At 38.5% G+C, this 17,842-nt stretch overlaps 1 long non-coding RNA gene across 1 annotated transcript; it reads left to right on the top strand.

Annotated features, from left to right (window-relative positions):
• Window positions 1-1,063: 1,063 nt before the first annotated feature.
• LOC120786921 lies at window positions 1,064-14,222 on the top strand. Its single transcript, XR_005706780.1, has 3 exons — window positions 1,064-1,254; window positions 1,465-1,585; window positions 14,173-14,222. It is a non-coding gene; the product is annotated as an uncharacterized LOC120786921 (long non-coding RNA).
• The last annotated feature ends 3,620 nt before the right edge of the window (window positions 14,223-17,842 follow it).

The following is a 17,842-nucleotide window of genomic DNA, read 5'->3' as shown; positions in this document are numbered from 1 at the left end:
TGGGTGAATAACAATGATAAGAAACACCAATCATAAAGACCATTTTCACCTGATTCATGTGGCTATTGTGAGAGTGTAAGAAACAGTCCTTATTTTCCTATCCGGGAGCTTTTGTACTGTAAATACAATAATTTTCTTTCAGCACGATGAAGGTTTGTGATTGCCTGTACAGCTGCTTTGTGTTTTTTCTGTAGGGTGCTGGAAAGCTGAAGGACAGAAAACTGTCACAGTGGCTGTTGCCCACCAGATTTCTAGAAAGTGTTCTTTATTTCTACATAAGATGAATTAATGGATGTTTAGCAAAGCTGGCTGTGAATCATGTTCACTACATAACTTTTATATCGTGGAAATTCGATATAATTTGAAGGGCTTTGACATGGAGCAAGACCCTAAACTATGTTACAGCTGGGACCTTGAAAAATTATTGCATTGGCATTTATGATTTCAAGTATTCCTTTTGTTAGAATCCATCTAATTTGTCATTGGTAAGATCTGATCGTATTTGGTACAAATGTGTGTACTGTATTATTATCATAAATTACACATTTTGTTATTTGTTTATGTATTTAAAACATGGTAGTAGAGCCCTTTCCTACTAAGCCGTGTGTGTGTGTGTAGGTCAATTTGTCTTTTCTTCCTCTCAGACACATATGCAAAACAGTGTTTTTGTGTGCCAGTGGTTGCTATCAATGTCATAGCTTGCACAGATGTTAGCACTGACTGACATTCTATCTGACAGTGTTTCTACCTGGCAGTGGATGCAGGTGCTGTCCCGGCTTTTGTAGATGTTGGCTGAAAGTCCCACTGCTGCATCATTTTTCTCCATCTGTTTCCATAACTCCATAATAATATTTTTGTAAAGTTTTCTTGGGATCTTTCATTTCTTCTCTGAGGGTCCGAGATGCATTGTGCATTATTTTTGCTTTACTGTATTTTATGTTGATGTGCAGTACAGTATGTTGCCTAAATCTGCCCCGTAGTTGATTGTTGATTAGTGAGATATAGATATACTAGTTGGTTCTTTTTTGGATTATGTTGCGACTTTGTTTTCATTGCAGGAAATGAGGATGTATTGGACATGTTCTCAGAAAACCCAGAAATAAAGTCACAGGACAGTCCCTCAGCTGGAGGTGGCAGGGGAAGAGAAGCTGGGGTAGATCTAGGAACAGCTGGAGAACGTTGGTAGCAGCTGAGATGAAGGAACTGGGATTCTCTTGCTAACAGCTGGAGAAGACTGACCAGGGTATAAGTCAAGTAAGTCAAGTGGGACTTTGTTGTAGCAGCGTTGAGGAATTTTTCTATGACAAACAAAAAATTGAATATGCCTTTTCAGTGAGTTTACTTTCAATAGCATTTATAAAAAGGACTCAACTTGAGTAGTGAGAAACATCTTTTATACTGATAAGCTATCCTCCTCTCATTCTTTTGTCTGTCTGGTTCTATTCTTCCCACACTTTTCTACAGGGAACATCTGCGTATTTCGAGAAAAAAAGAACAACCAGTATGGTGCAGTTTTGGCCTTCCCAGGGAGGTGGTTCAGCATCTACAAAATAATATCAGAGCCTGCAATGCCCATCTTCACACAGTATGTAATATAAGAGCACAAAATTACGAGAGCATTTAAAATTATCATTACAGTAGCATTCCACATCATACAGGGCGTGGTTGGCAAGCTAAAATAAGGTATTAACTGTACTGCTTCTCGGTGTCCATAGCTTCAGTGTACACATGGTTCACAATGACTCACTCTACCTGCCAGACATTTACTCTGCAAATCCCACATTTACCAGTTTTCTTTTGCTACTTTATGGCAGATCACAATCCAGTGTAAACCAGCTTTTCGTGCTTGCAATCCTGATAGAATAACTTGCCCTTTGTGAGTGGTGGATTTTGTTTCGAGGCCACTCCCTCATCCCTCACAAAAAGGCTTTAATTTGAATACAGTTTTCTAAACTGTCCACAGGAACCTCACATAAGCCATCCAAGATTTGAAAAATGTGGTTAATTTCTGGTCTCGATGCTACAGTAACTAAATCAAGGAAAATCGGTAATGCGCCCTCCAGCTAAGCACACTCTTTCATGTTCACAACACGTTTATTACTAATTTTATGTCTCTTATTTATCAATTCCTTCTTTCGACTTCTCTCTGTGATTCATTTTCTGTTTCACTTGGTTTTTTATTAGTCCACACTGGCCGTAGGGTCTGCTAACTAGATGTCCACACTGTCAGTCACAGAATGACTAGCGCACGCACGCAAACACACACACACACACACACACACACACACACACACACACACGCAAACACACACACACACACATGCACGCAAACACACACACGCAAACACACAGGCAAACACACACACGCAAACACACAGGCAAACACACACACACACACACAACATAGAGGTGGATACATGCATAATGGTCCTTCTCTGAGTCATTGTGCCATGGGCTATGTAACATGCCACCTGCGTGTGTGCGTCTGTGTGTTTTCTGCCCTTTGCAAATGTATGTTTTATGATTAATTCCTTTCATTCATCCCCATATTCCCAAAACCCATTCTGTGTCTGGATCTTTATCTCTCTCTCTGTCTTCCTCTCTTTCCATTTCACTCTCTACTTTGCATTCATTTGCTCTCGTCAGTACCTCAGATTGTCTCTGACATTTTTCCCATAATCCTCCAGTACCAGGAAGTTAAGCCCTGTAGGGGCCAGACTGACATTTAGGAACTGCTGTCTAAGCAGGATAGCTGAACTGTGGACTTTTACATTCAGAGGCACACACACATTAATGCATACACACATGGACACACAGACAGATACACACTTGCAGTTATCCACGTTTTCACACATTCACCCACAAACATTCAAGCACAAACAAGTTGAGCCACTTAATTATAGAACTACATTAGAAAGAAGTGGGTTTTGGAGCTATGTCAGCTAATATATTTCATGCTTTCCAAGACATTAACAAAGATAAGCTGTCGGCTTCATTCAAATGTACCATCTACTGCTGATAAACTACACAGGAAACCTTATATGTTGAAGCAATAGCCCATTCATCTAAAAGATTACAGCTGACAAAAGTCATCAATAGGACAGAACTTAATTTTAGTGATTTGTTATTCAAGAGATTAATTGATCTGTATCCATAAATGAAGCAAAGGGGAAAAAAAGGTCTATTTTATTCTCAGATACCTTTGTCTTTGTTTTGTGTGAGTTTATCCTGTTCAGTTATTTCTCTGAAGAGTTTGAGAGACATATTCTGTATGAGTATGAATGTTAATTGACCTTTATTGATGTTTATTCATCTTTGCAACCTGAGTGAGTTTTAAGCAAGATTCTAATCAAAACAAATAGTTGATATGTATGCATAGAAATGATTTAGTTCCTAGTTCCAAGCCTATTCCAACATATCAGCAATAACCAACTACTATGCAAAATACTGAGGTTTGGCTTGAATATGTTGTGTAATATTCCATCCTACATGCTTGCCATTTACAGTAACAAAGCCCAAGTCTCTTAGTGTAATAGCTTCAAACTTGGATTCAGTAACGCACAAAAATGACATCTCTGCTACTGTTCTTTATGTCAAGGGATTACCCAATAACTTTTGGTGGGACCAGAAAAATACTATGTTTTCCATTGATGTATTTTCCTAACCCTTAAATTGGAAGGAATATCAAAACAGACCTCCGTCACTGAACTGCTTGTAGGTAAATCAATTGTGTTGTCAGTCCAAATGTGATTTACTTCTTGGTTTCATGGTTTTTGCAGTTTAGGTTCACACATTACAGACTTTTCCTGCAATTCCTTTTGAAAGGAGAAGTGAGTTGCTTCTCAAGATTGCTATTTCATTTTCAAGAGAATCCCAGTGATTTTCAGCTGTGTTGACTATTCTTGTGCTGTCATCATATCTGTGCGTACAACTACTGTAAAGAGCAGCAGGGAAACAAACCAGGAGAAGAGAGGGCAACAGAAAGAGAAGAAATTAAATGAAACATGGAAAAGGTGCAGGAAAAATGTGGAAGAGGAGAACTAAAAGAACATGGTAAGGATGAAGGATTGGTTTGGAAAGTAGGATAGCGGGAGAAACAGAATAGAGAACAGCAGGAGATTGGGAGAGCACATGAGGTAAACAATGAGAATAGGATAAAAAGTCTGTACATAAGATAACTGTGGATGTCAGCTAATTAATTTTGAAATGTTATGAGCTTGAAAATTTTATGTTTCGGTGTATAACCATTTGTAAAATGTGATTTGACTCTACAGTTTCATTTCTACACCTCTAATTCAAGAGTATGAAAAAAATCTGCAGTTTTTGGATCGAGCTTTAGTGGGTCAGATTTTCTTGGGCATCTTGCCTATGTTCCCTGAAACCTTCAGAAATTTCTGCCATCCCTCCCTCCCTCCCTCTCCCTCTCAATCCATCCATTCATCCATCCTTCCAAAATCCCCTCAGCTTTTTAGGTTTACCCTTAAAGGCTTATTAGCACTCCTTCTGTGTGTGTACATGTCTAGCTGTCTGTCTCGCTTGCACTCCCATCCCCCCTCTCCTCTCATCCCTCACTATCTCCCTCCACATCTCCCCCCTTCCCAGTAACAGCCCCTGGCCATGAAAAGTTTTACAGATGTGAGTTGGCAGACCTTGTGTGGTTGGATATCTGTGTGTGTGTGTTGGCAGACCTTGAGACCTGTCAGTGTCTCACTGTGTCAAACGAGGACGCTGGCATCCTGCCGATTCCTCATCTTCCCCTTTTTTCTCTCTAATACTTTCCCTATGACACATACACACACAATGGTGCAAACTCAGACAGTTAAGAAATCCCAGCACAGTGGCCTAAACTGAGCACAGATCTGAGTGTTGCAAACTAGTTGCTAACTACCCTGCAGATACTGTTTTATCAGACAGGCAGAGTTGGCCTTAAAAAGCGATTTTCTTGCCTGGAACTTGAGTGGATGGGCCATACATGTCTGCCATATCTGCCTGGAAGACATGCTAGTTGACTGTGAACAACTTAACTTGTTGCCCATTCTCTGTATGGAGTCTTAGCCAGGAGTCGTTTCTGTATGTGCTCCTTTACAATTTAGCCTGCAGAGTAAATTTAAACTAAATGTTCTTCCTGTGCCTGCAACAATTCTTTGTACAGTCCATCAGAGTTGTGAAACCACAAACTAAAGGTGTAGTATGCTTCAACCAAAGTGCTTGTCAGATAGTTGTTACATGTGATGGGTTACAGTTCTTCAGTATCTTTTCAGACAAAAGAAAATTCTTTTACATAATTACATGCTGTCAAGTTTGATCAGGATCACTCGGTATTGGCTTTTATCAGTCATCAATTCTTCAAGTCTTTTGAGCCTTGTTTTGAAAATGTACTTTTTTTATTCTAACGTGCCTATTGTACAGAAACAAAATAGTGAGAAGATCTCAGATGAGATGCTGAGAGCCTAAGCTGTCAATCACCCCAACCTGCTGCTCAGCTTCAACAGTGTTGGGCACACACAGAGCTGCCTCCCTCTAACTGCTATGTATGTTCTGATTTTCTCCTCTCCGCTCGCTCTAAGTTTCAACCTGCTTTACTTACCTAAGAGCACTGAACCGACTGTAATGTAAAAATGAACATCGGATTACATCAGATCAAATCAATCCAATGGTTTTCATAAAATTTATTTTGGAAAAATAACAAGGGTGGACCAGGTGTTTCTCACTAATGTGCCAAGCTCTGCTCGACATGCCAGGTGAGCTCAGCTTCATACGGTACCCATAATGTGCTTGCGCAGCTGTTCTTGTGGAGTCTTTATTAACTTTAATAAGGGACCCAGGCCACACTGCCATAAAGAAAAGCTATATTTCAAATAGTTTTAACCTTTTCCCTTTATGTGTTTCCATAATTATCTCTTTTGTGTTATGGACGTGTATGCTTGTGCAAATGCCAAATTGGTACGTATTGGTTTTTTACAAACTTAATGCATACACACGGCCATTCTCTGATAGTAGCGATGGAAATGTTGTAATTACACCAAATTAATCTTTATGTTGGACATTGAAGATTATAGCAGTTACTATCATTAGTATCATAGTGAAACTGAGCAAGATAAAATTGTTTTTACCTCTCCAGAAGTAAAATTTCCTAATGTGATTTGTCATATTTTGTGTTGAGAACAGATTATATGTTCTTGGACTCTAATCTGTGTTTATGCTTGATTCAGTTATGGTCTCATGCAGATGAGGATTAATGTGAACTGGAGGTACCTTAAATGACCAAACAGTTAATTACTTACAGTCACAAGTGCTGCTAAAAATGGAAAAATTACATGTATACATATAGTTGTGCACTGACATGTTAACCTAACATGATGAAAACCGCTCATAACTGGTGAAAATTGTTGAAATCCACAGCATCTAAATTAGAGGGTTGGGACACCATCCTTTGTTCAGTCACACTTTGTGATTTTAGCAGATAAAATAGGTAATATTAACATAAACGGTGACTGGTTTAGCTTTAAATATGTCATATACTGCATAATGTAATTTATTCTTGACAAACTCCCACTCACACACATTTACTTTAACATCATGTGACATCTGGACAGTGATGTGACCTTCCAGTATGAAACAGGGAGTCGCCACAGGGCAAATAAATTTAGACTCATCATGCTCCTTTTATATCTTTTTCTCTCCTTGCTGTTTTGTGCCCTCTTTCTTTCTACTTTGTTCCTTTGTCTTTCCCCCCATCTTTCTCTTACATGTCTTATCTCGACCTTTTCCTTTGTGTGTCTGTCACTTTATCTCACTCTGTCTCTGTTTCTCTCGATCTGGCTGCAAGGAGAGCAGATGGCACTGATCCATTACGTAGTTAAGTGACTGACTTTAATGAGGAAGGACATACACGCAGAAAGAGAGAAACAGCAAGAAAGATGGCGATTAAGAGAGAAAACCAGATGAAAGCCTGAACATTGTCTATATGTGAGACACAGCTCAGTCAGAAAACACTTGAGTTCCACAGTTTAAAACATTTTATGACAGCTAATGGTGATTTTGAAGAGTTGGCAAGAAGCTGCAGTGCACAGTATTTATAAGTCTAACTCTCTCAAGATCATCTTCACAAGGCATAGTAAGGTAATATGGCTTGGACATCATTCCACTCCGGGAAGGTGGTTAGCTGGCCATTTAGATAAGTCAGCTAATGTTAAGAGGTAACAGCTTGCATTGCAGGTCAGTGTACACTAGACAGTGTCCAAAGTATATTTCGACCCTGCAGCTGTTACTGTTATTTTTAAACATAAACATTAACAGTTTCTGGTTGCAGAAACTGGAATAAGCCTTGAGCCTACTTTTTGAGACACTCAAGTATAGTAGCCTCAGTTGTTTCAGCAAGTGTCCCAACACATGTTTACTTTCAAGTGAGAAAGCCCTATAGTGGCCGTAATAATTATGATGGGGAGGAAGTCAGGTGAAGATATCATAGAGCAATAAAACAACGGAATTTAATGCGGGATACCGGTGTTCACTTCCCATTTTCAATTGACATTCAGTGTTTAAACACAGACAGACCGACAGACAGAACAGACAGAACAGAACAGACCGACAGACAGAACAGACAGAACAAAACCTAACCTTAACCACATGTTTATATGGTGTCATTTTAAGCCAAGCCATGATCTTTCCCTAAACCTAACCAAGTCATTTTTTTGCTTAAAGCTAACCAAACATTAACCATAGCATTATCACATCAAAAATGTATTTATTTTTCAACAGTGATTTGTAACAGTTTTGGAAGGAAGAAACAAATGGTGTCGTCCTGCCGATATGGCCGACAGATTGGAAGATTCTCCAGTGTGTCGTTCTATGGCCTCTGTGTAGGTTGATTTGTGACTGGAGTCAAGAAGTAGTTAGAAAAACAAAAATATGAGGATAAATATTTTAATGATTAGCTACACACAGAGGTAGAGGTGCAAAATTGATGCCAGTGATGCAGAGGATAAATTTATCGTAAATTTTAGCCTTATTTACTGTTTAGAAATCATCTATTGCTCTTCCATTAAATGAGTGATGAGACGCACAAGACTAGCTGAGTGTTCTAAATCAGCGTTTAGGTCACCAGAAACCAAAGTGATTTTACTCAACCAGTGTAGAAAGGACAAAGAGTAGCAGGGCTGTCAAAGAAACCCTTGACAGATGCAGGTAATCAGAAACCTGGATAATAAGGGGCTGGTGTACAGACGTATGGATCACCAGGGTATTTTATGTTCCATGGAGACACCACATCCTTAGTATGATCAAAACCAGTGTTCAATCATGTTACATCATCATGTTACTTATCATATTACTAAAAAAAAGACATTAGACTAAACAGTATTGGATAGATAGATATATTTCTATTGTGTGTGTATAAAGGGCTGCATGATTCACCTGAATAAACCTGCCATTAATTCCTTAGTAGCAATCTCAGCCACTTTTCATTGAAATTCAGAGTTTCTTGCTTTCCTCAACTTTATGGCGTCAGAGGACAATCACATTTGTATTGTTCATACCAGTTCTAGCCAGTGTGCAACTGTCTAAAGCCTCTGAAATTTCCTGATTGTGTAGCAGCTCTGCAGATTTTACATGCTGCAGTCTGGTTCCCATTGCTCAATACCATGGTTTAGTTTTGCCTTTCCTCTTCTGCTGCGGGGATTTACAGTGGCAGTGTCCCTTGGGGAATGAACAGGAAGGGGCTCTAACACTTTCATGGGGATGTTTTTTGGACAATAGACTCACTGTGTGTTCGTTGCATCTGGTGTGCTAAATGTACAATTGCTGTTATGGACCCAAGCTGTTTCATTGGAATTTGGTCAAACTCTAGTCTAAATTTTCTGATCCATGACAGGTCAGTACTTTAATTGAACGATTAGACGGTGACTCGACCTCAGGGGCTGCAACCCTGCCCTCAGGGGAGCCTTCACAGTACTTTCAAAAGGACTCCAGCTAATGCTCAGATTTTTTGCATTTAAAGTCACACTCATATGAAGTGACATGTTACACAGTTTCTCCTGCTAGATAATAATGAAGACATCGGGTTGCTGTTGAAAAACTGTTGTTTGTAACCTTATTTTCTGTAAACAACGCTATTTCAGGAAAGTCAGCATCTAATGAAGACCAAAGTCAATGTTGTTATCAGTGCAGAATACAAAATTGAGAGGCAACAAGCAATTGTTAATTTATTGTTGTTTCATAGAAGCACTACAGTAAATAGTGTAGACTAAAACTTCTGAGACACAGTGGTCAGGATATGAAGGTTTCTGAGCTTCCAGTTTTAGATACTGTGGTGAAACCAACAAAAAACATTTTGAGTTGAAAAAAGGGCTGTAAGATTGTGTGTTACCTCAAAGGTACTTAAAAAGATGTGGAGTGGCAATTCAGAAAGATATAGGAGAAAAAAAATTATAAAGCCTGTGATATTAAAAAATATCACAGGCTTTCTGACAGACACCTCTTCACCTATGCACAAAGAGACACACACAAATAAGAGGCATATACAATACACAAAACTTAGAAATTAGAAGCAGACAATAGTGGACAATGTCCCTTCGGAAAAGAAAGAAAATCTTGACCAGTCTAGAAATATAATCTCCTTATCTCTCCGTCTTCTCTCCCTTCATTCTTTTTAGTATCCATTTCCTCTTTTTATTTTTTCTCTTTTTTCTATCTTGCTCCCTATCTCTCTTTACCGTTCTTTCCCCCCTTTCACTTTTTTCCATTTTCTCCTGTAATTTCTCTCATCTCCTTCACACCTCTTTTCCCACCTCTTTTCTCAGCAGCCCTTTTCTCCTTTCTCCTAACAATTGCTGGCTGAGGCTGAAAAAAGTATGGTGTGTATCTGTGTGTATGTCTAAATCTCTTAGCTGCAGATTGAGAGAGAACAGTTGTTATAACCCTCTCTGTCTTCCTCTTAAACACAAACTTAAAGGGGTTGTTAAAGGGTGAAAGACACATCTTATTCTGCCTCACCCTCAGCTTGCTCAAATACAAAAAGAGGATTTACTGGCTTTGGAGAGGAATAACTTCAAGACTGAACATGAGACAAGGATGAAGACGAATGGCATCTTATATCCACAGAAGACAGAGGACATGTCAAAGATAAAAAGATGTTAGTCTGAATGTCTTTGGCATTTTAAGACTGAGATTTTAAAGAATCAAATTCAAACTTTACAATATCAGAAAGACTGTAAAACCCCGTTCAACACCTTGTTTTGGAAATGTTTCCCAAATCATTGAAAGGTTTTCACTCTGTATCTTGCTTATAACATCATGACAGGCTTGTTTATGCTTCACACAAAAACAATTCAAACTCAGTCTATGGAAGTATAATTTAAATGCTGTAATGAGCAGTTTATCCTCCCACTTTGAAATCATTGTAAATTTGAGGAAATGTTAGCGATATCTTACACTAAGTAAGCAATAAGAAAATGTTAGAGGGTTTCCAGGTGGTATCGGTGATCATCTTACACCTGCGCCACTGGCTTCAATGCTGTCAATGTCAACAACAAAAAAACACATCAGGAAATCTAAAAGTTCACAATGGTGCTCAGCCCATGCAGTCAGGCTATAAAGTGGAGGGTGTGGGGTGGATTACGCATACAGATTGTTTCTGAACACCCTCGCAGCTGGCAACAGCTAATGCCACTGCTGATTTTTGGAAGGAGGTACAGTGGAATTGGCTGGTAGTTGACTCAGTGCCTGATGGGCTCTTTGGCATAGCTTTGTAGAATGAGCCAGCGACTGAAGGTCCTCCACTGGATTGACAGCATGTCATGGAGAGGGGTGGAGGTCATTGCCCATTATAACCGAGTTTTGCTAACATCCTTCCCTCCGTCTCTGCCAGTAAGACCAGGCTCAGTCCAGTGGCAGAGCTACTGTGGCCCCTCTCAGACTCCATGTGTCCCCTGAGATGACGTTGCCAGCCCTGCAGCATATAATAGCGCAAAAAGGACACTGGCTGCAGTAGTCTGATAGACAATGCTCAACAGTGTATTGTACAAGTTGAGACACAAGAGCTCCCTTAAGAAGACAAGCCTGTTTGCTGGTCTAATCTGTTTTGCTGTCGAACTGCTACTCACTTTCACTCATTCCTACCTTTATAGTCTCTCCTCTACTTTTTTTTTTTCAAATGTTAATCAGGTTTGCACAAAAACTTTATGAAAAGTATACATAGCCTCCAGTGAAATTGCTCTCAGCTAAGAGAAGCTTATTCCAAGGATGTCAACATTGAGACAGATAAAATCCTGAAATTTCATTTTAAATCACTTCCCTTTCATGGGAATCACAATATATGTGCTTCATTTCAAACACTAATATTTGTCTACTCACCTTGTGTGCCTGACAGAGAGAGAAGATAATAATTAAATGAAACTTGGTGGATGACCTCGATGTCCTTGATGAGTCCAAGAGGAAGTTACAGGAACAAATCTGTGTGTGTGTATGTGTGTGTGTGTGTGTGTGTGTGTGTGTGTGCCTTTAGTGTTTCATTTGGTTTAGCACTTTTTACATTATGAAAAGGCTAACAGCAACATCAGATTGTCTTTAAAAAAAAAAAAAAAAACTAATAAAGAGAGAGTCAACAATCTGTGGTATATTATCCAAGACAAACCCTAGTAAAAATTCATCATCACACAACTTTATTGACATGCTGTCTTCATCTGTCCTGAGAAGTTCATTCACTGTTCAGCACTTTATGGGAGAATCCAGAAGTTTTGTTAGATTTGGTGACATATGTGGTGCTCTAGTGGTCTCATAAAGTAGATTTTGAGTAAGTTAGTTAGAAACTGCCTTGATATCCAGCAATAATGGATGAGGTGGAGGTTACAAAGAACATAATGTGAAGTCAAGTGGAGGGAACCTTTGTCTGGATTTTTTCACCAGTTACCACAGAAGCAATACGCTGTGAAATTTCTTTCTTTTAAGACAGTTTAAACATACCTTGTACAATGACTTAGGATGGTTGTTAAAATGTTGAGCATAAACTATTTTTGAGAGATTCTGACTCAAGATTTTACGAACAGACATCTGCAAGCCCATCAGAAACAGTCAGGGACAGAGGGGGTATAAAAATCGGCCTGGAACCTTTTTACTCAGACTGGCCCACAAACTACAGTCTCAAAAATGACCATACAACTGAGTCAATACACTAACAAGTATGAAACAAAAACTAACCATTAATAATTAAGGTAGCTGGTATTTACTGCTGTTCAAGTTGCGTTGTATTAAAATGTGTTTCTGTTCATTTTCCACTCTTTATACCTATAAGGTAGTTGGCTATAGAGAGTGTGAGATTAGAGTTGAAACTGGACAGTACAGCAGTGAAAATCGCACCAGATATATTTTTCTAGTGGCTTTTCTTCCTTCATTTGATCTTTAAATTAAATGTTGCAGGTCTAATCACACACTATTAGTACATTAATTGCCGTATTAGAATTTCTGATGAAAGCAGAAAATGAAGTTACACAGCATTATCTTGCCACATAAACTCAAACTACCTTCCTGTTGTCTTCTCCCTACCACTTATGCTTTAAAACCTGACTGGTGTTTGTACTGGACTTGTTGGGAGCTGTGGTCCTGAATTTGCTCTGCTGCTCTGCCCCTCTGCTGCTAGACAACTATTTCAAGCATTTGGCTGGCGAGGTACTTAAACAACAAAGATACCAACATATAAATGGTAAATGGGTGGGTGACAGATCTGAGGGAGATGACGGTCACACGGAACCACAGTGCAGCGGCCTCCCTTCTCCCTCTTGCTGTCTCTCTTTCTCTGCCTCTCTGATATTTTATTTTTTTCGCATTGAGCCTCCAGCCCAATTTATGTAGTGGCCCACTGGGAAAACTCCTCCCGATGACCACTCTGCCATTGGAAACAGATATTTTCTGTAGCCATGGTATTTGTCTCAGACCCAACTACACAGCAAATGTTTGGTTTCCACTCTGGATGACAGCAGTTTTCCTTGCATCATGATATCTGCCAGAAAATCATTTGAATAAGAAGAGAAATCCAGTTCAGATATGTCCCCAATCTGCAAACCAGCATTTCTTCACTTTAAAGTGGCATGTTTGCCAGAAAGGGTTTGACTCCATCAGAACCAGAGAAAACCATATCATGCCGGGATGTGTTTAATAGTACACTTCATGCCACTAAAATGAAAACTGATCACACATTTTATTTTTAAACGTTCATCAAAACAGTATCAAAGAGATGCATCCACATAACTGGTAGTCAACAGCCTTAAAGGCCTCCAAGCCCTGTATCAGTAGACAGTTAACTCTGATAATGGAATAAAGGATTTGACTTGGAGGCTTTGGTAATCATCACATGAAAAAAAAAAAGATACCTGTTACCTGAATAAATGATGGATCCGTGTTTGGAGAAGTACCTTGAAATTTTTCTTCAGTGGTTTGCCTTAGGTTATGCTGATAAAATTCATGGGCATATCAGAGAAAAACTATTAATAATATATTAGGTGATTTCTTATTTTTAATGCCATAATGTAACACGATCAAACAAGGGAACACTGGAGCATAGACTGTGAAATGTTTTCCTCATCTTTAAAAAAAAAATTTTAAATTTTACTGCAATTCTAAAGAGAAGGTCTAATTTGGCTAAATGGCACTCTCTTCATCTAAGCATCACAGTACGTAAAAATCAGCTCTCGAATGAATGGATGGATGGCTGGACGGTTAAATAAATGTTGGATGAATGGCAGTAAGAGGGAAGGGGCCGAGGTGATGAGGGTAGAGCAGGGGTGCATGAAAGGAGGGAAAGTGAGGGAGCAAATCAGAAGGTGGGGAGGCAGAGCTCGAGATGAAACCACATCAATGGAAAAAAAAAGACTGAAAAGTGAGAAGATGTGAAATAGAAATGTGTTAGATAAGAGATAAAAAAGAAGGAGAAATATTCCCTGTTCCCTCTGTCTGATCTGTCTCTGACCTCACCCGTATTCATGAATAAGGAAAAAAAAGCACGTTTAAAATGTGTAATCAGTATATATATCAAACAATTAATACATTCCTGCTTTTAATAATACATTTCAGTTCACGCTCTTAAGTAGTCAATTCCTTGCTGTTTGTTTTTCATACATGCAAATAGAAATAACCTAATTGCATGTTCTGTCTCTGCATCTGCCTTTAATTTGTGTTTAGCTTCATAATACACCATTGGCTGGGGAAAAAAAAGCGAGGCTGAAGAAAGGTGAGAGAAAAAGTAGAAAATACACTGATTTTCTTAGCTGTGCACAATTAAAGTAAATAATACCCTCATGTTTGTGAACACTTTTGTTTGAATAGGTCAGAGTTGCAACATGTTTGATCATGAAAAACGTTACATCGTAAAAACCTGTTCGCTTATGTTTTGTTTTTTATTTTTCCTACGTGTATTCATGCAAAGTTGCAATTTTAAGTCTGTTGTGTTATTCAATTATGTGTTTCTATATTACAGGATGACATGGACATTTTTGTATATTAAATGTTACAACTTTGACATACTATTTATAGTATTGTTTTGTGCAGAAGGGTGGACAGCCCACAACCTCTTGTATGAATTATTAAATGGTGGCAAAGATGAGAGACAGCAAGAGAGAGAGAGAGAGACAGAGAGTACATGGGAGATTTTACAGACTGAGGTGAGGTTCAGTCTCTAGCATGTTTGGAAGGGATCCAGTTACTCTAGTGGAGGGTTTCTTCAACCTCCGCAACATCACTGGGAACAATCTGTCTGTAATGGATCTATCTTTAAACCTGCAACCTGGTATTTTTTTAAAAATCCACTAACCTGTGTAATACTGAAATATTCAGTTTGATGTTTACTAGGACTTAATTAAATTTAGGGAGAAAAACCTGGTCTAGGTTAAATAGTGGAAAAGTTCACAGTGACTTAAAGCATGAGACAGGACAGGACTTAACTGACATTTAACCAAACCATGATCTTTACCTAACCTTAACAAAAGTGTTGTTATTTCCTGAATCTAACCACATGCACGACTCCGGATATGAACCCCATACTCTGGTATATAAATGTAATTTCAAAAAGGCAGGTCTGGACAGGAGAGAGCTTTTATTTTGGTTTATTTATCATCAAAATGTTGATTACCACATTTCCTTCGTGCTGTAGTATGCTGGTTTGTTGCACCCGAACAAGGTTTGCATTTTTACTGTATATTGCTCACCCACACTTTAAGGAGCAATATTAATCAATTAACAGAATTTCAGATTTGTTTCAAGAGTCTATTGAACCGAAAGACTTGAGTCATTGGATGTCCATCCCCTCCCTCAATCAGAGCCCTGACAAGAAAAAAGCAGCTAGCTGGGTACCTAAAGGTCCATGTAAGTTTTGATGTTATTTTTAATTACTGAAGTGATCACTTATAGTAAAGGACATTCCAAAACTATATATATATTTTTAATTGGGACTGGCTTTGGTTATAGGTCTTTGGTGTAACACAGGCCCAAGGTAAGAAACCTGAGTTTGAGCTGCTTTAAAGTTTAGTTGCTCTATAATAACCTGCTTTGATGGTGTGTTTTAGCAGTTGCTTGGCCTGACACTAATGTGGAATTTAGACAGTCTCTTTCACTTTCTCTCCTCTGGTTATGTATAATTTATGTAGCTGATTTGAAATAGTCTGTGTAGTGATCAGGTGGACTTTGTATCATACTGTAGTTTAAAATATTACATAAGGGGTATACAGTCAATTATCCTAAACATTCAGATTAATGAAAAAATCATTAACTTTTTGCAGCTTTCACTAAAACATCATATATGTGACCTATATATGTTGTGCATTACATGTACGCACAAGGCAGCAATGTGCAACCTGTGTTTATATCATTAGTTACCACATTTTTCATATTAAATCACAAAATAGTAAATGGGCAACATGGGATTTCTACACCTCTTACACATCTGGACTGTGCAATTTCATCTCTGTATGTGCTGGAATATGATACCTGCATATTAAGGCTTCAGGCTACATTAGATTGATTGCACATTGATTCTGAACATCGGTATCATCTGAAAGAAAACAGCCATAAAAACAACTTTGAGGAAAAAAAGAAAAAAAAAACAGGTCTCAGATTGATGGGTTCTGAGGTATAAAAACATGAAAAGAAAGGGTGTTTTGAGGTCAGAAATTCACTGAAATTTAATTGAGCGTTTACCTTTAATATCTTGAAAACCAAAAAAAGCTGGAATAAGGAGGGTTTGATTTATGTTTTGCGTTGTATTCTGTGCTGCACACTTAAATTATGAATCATTACTTATACAGTATGTCTGCAACAGTTGCACCAATGAAAATTGAAATATGTTAATATGTAGATTATATCAGTTTTACTTTTTTCTGACAGATTTTTCTTAAAGACTTTAAAAATTGTAGTTGTCATCGAAGGAAAAGAAAAGGTGCTGAAGGAAACACCCACGCTCACACACTGCTTGGACAGACACACTTGGCTTGACATACTAGCTGATATGCTGGGTCACGTTCAGAAGACACTGCAAGTCTGTGTGCTTGTGTGTGTGTGTGTGTGTGTGTGTGTGTGTCTGTGTGTGTCTGTGTGTTTTTTTGTGTGTGTGAGTGAGCGAGACAACAAGTAGAGGACATGCAGCCTGGAGCAATGAATTCCAATAGCTCGGTACCCTAAGGATACACACACACACACACACACACCTCTGAAACCCCACATACACACTAATTCAAACCATCAGACCAACACACAACTTGTATACAGCTGGAAACTAAGCAATGTTTTATTCAGAACAATACAGGAGCCTAAAGAAAATGCTAATCAAGAACTTTGAGATTTCTTACACCCTGCATACTCAGAGATGGATTGATTTGTTATGTGAGTTTGTAAGAAGGTGTGTTTTTTTCTGCGTGAGTCTTTGCATTGCATTATTCAAAACAGAGCCACAAACACAATAAAGCAGAATTCCCAGTGGGGCTTCAGGACAAATATGAATCCATGACATTGCTTAGAAGGGCTTTGGTGTTGTTGGTTTTGTTGGACTAGTCGGGGTTAAGTGCTTTGCTCACTGATGGTTAGATGCTCGGGAAACTGGTGTATACTCTTGACCTGTCTCACTACAGGCAAAGATTACATTCAGGCTGCTGACATCCCTCAGAAATCTGTTAACAGCAAAATAAATAGTAAAAAATAAAGAGAACATTTTTGAGCTTAGAAGAACATATAGTGGGGATGGCCTGCACAGCAATCCTACCAATAATGAGTTGCCTATTTATTAACAAACAAGTACACTCACTAAATACTGTATTTCATATAACTTAAGTTAGAAGATACAAATGGAGGGAGAAACATGCAAAAAGAAAGGCAGACTGCAAGGTGAAAGGTGACGTTTTGTCTCCATAAAGCAACACTCAGATCCTCTATGATTCTAGTGTATGGGCTACTTTAAGTTTGCCTCTTGCCCAGTGCATGCTGGGATTGGCTCCAATCCACCACAACCCATGCATTATTTGGTTGCACTGTTCCTGTTGAAGATGTTTGATTTGGTTACATTACAATATATTCTTGTCATTTTGATTGTTTTTGATTTATTAGATTATTTTTATTTTAGATGAGTTGCTTTTTTTGTCAGTTCTTTTTATCATTTGTTTCTTTACATCATCCTCAAGATTTGTATTCTTTCTTTGTTTTAATTTTCTTTATTAGTTTTGCAGACATAAAAGATGAACACAGAAACACGCAGGCAGGCAGCTGGCCCATCAGACAGATGAATGTTCAGACAGACAGTCAGGGATAGCCAGATCCACGTCATAACTGTCTGATGCAACTACAGTAAACAGTCATTTGCTGCCTCTGC

This window comes from Xiphias gladius, chromosome 24 (assembly GCF_016859285.1).
Source record: "Xiphias gladius isolate SHS-SW01 ecotype Sanya breed wild chromosome 24, ASM1685928v1, whole genome shotgun sequence".
NCBI lineage: Eukaryota > Metazoa > Chordata > Actinopteri > Istiophoriformes > Xiphiidae > Xiphias > Xiphias gladius.
This window is presented reverse-complemented; position numbering and strand designations above follow the sequence as displayed.